This window comes from Phytophthora parasitica (assembly GCF_000247585.1).
Source record: "Phytophthora parasitica INRA-310 unplaced genomic scaffold supercont2.23, whole genome shotgun sequence".
Lineage (NCBI taxonomy): Eukaryota > Oomycota > Peronosporomycetes > Peronosporales > Peronosporaceae > Phytophthora > Phytophthora nicotianae.
The window spans coordinates 804,253-805,356 of NW_008649009.1; positions in this window are offsets into that span (position 1 = coordinate 804,253).

Below are 1,104 nucleotides of genomic sequence, written 5' to 3' on the forward strand. Positions count from 1 at the left end.
ATTTAATGCAGAATAGCATTTTCGGCAGTAGAATCCATCAACGTCATCAGGGCGCTCGATTTCAACTAGGGACCCGTCAATTGTCCCAACCACTCCGGGATAACCGTGTCTTGCGGCAAAACCCGCTTCTACTGCATTCCAACCGTTCTGATCACGCGGAAATACCACTACAAGTGGGGCGACGTCTCTTAAAACCCGTACCACTTCCGCAGTAATCTCAATCACATAGCTTCGTGAAATTCCCATCTCACGATAACCTCCAGCCGAGCCTACAAAGTAGAGAGCAGCAGCCACTTTCTTGTTGTAGGAGTGCCGCCTTGTCTTCGCTACAACGAAACGGATGCCGTTCTCTCGGAGAAAATTGCAGATTAGCAGAAATTTCCGTTGTGGGCATCTGAGGTTGCTTTCAAACCAGCTTTTGTAGGCAGCCGACCGGAGCATAGACTCGAAGTTCAAAATATTTACAGTGAGTTTCTGTTTTTGGGACCCGGAGGGGCAGCCTCGTGACTTGTAACAGCAACAGCAACAGAATGAGCGGCTGCAATGCACGTGGCAACAACTACTGCTTCTTCTCGTCCATTGCACGATTTAGATCGTGGATCTCTCGAGCTCTCCAACCTTCTCTACCTGTTAGAGGTAGAGAAGGAGACACGGTTATTTCTCTGGTTGTGTTGTTGTGAGTGACATCGTTTTGACCAATCCCGTCCAAACAGCTTTTTTGATCTCCATCTCCAGCTACGTAGTGAACACGCTCTAAACGGTTCCTCATATTGTTTTAGTGGCAGAATACGAGCAAACTTTTATTGGTATGGGACAAAGCTGCCTCCTTCAAAGACAAATGGGTATTCATTCAGTACGGACAAAATTACGAGACGCTGAGTTCCGACGAATTGCTAACACTCGTGGAAGAAAATATGGACAGTCATCGCATTGGATAATAGTCATGTGGAATCGCACAGGATATTACACGGGAAAACAGTCACAATGTGTCGGCGTTCTCCTACTTGTTGCCTTCCAAGCGTTGCACTTGATGGCGACAGGATGCCGAGAAACATCGTGAGCAATCACGATGTTTTCCGTATGCTCCAGAGGGGAACATCGAGA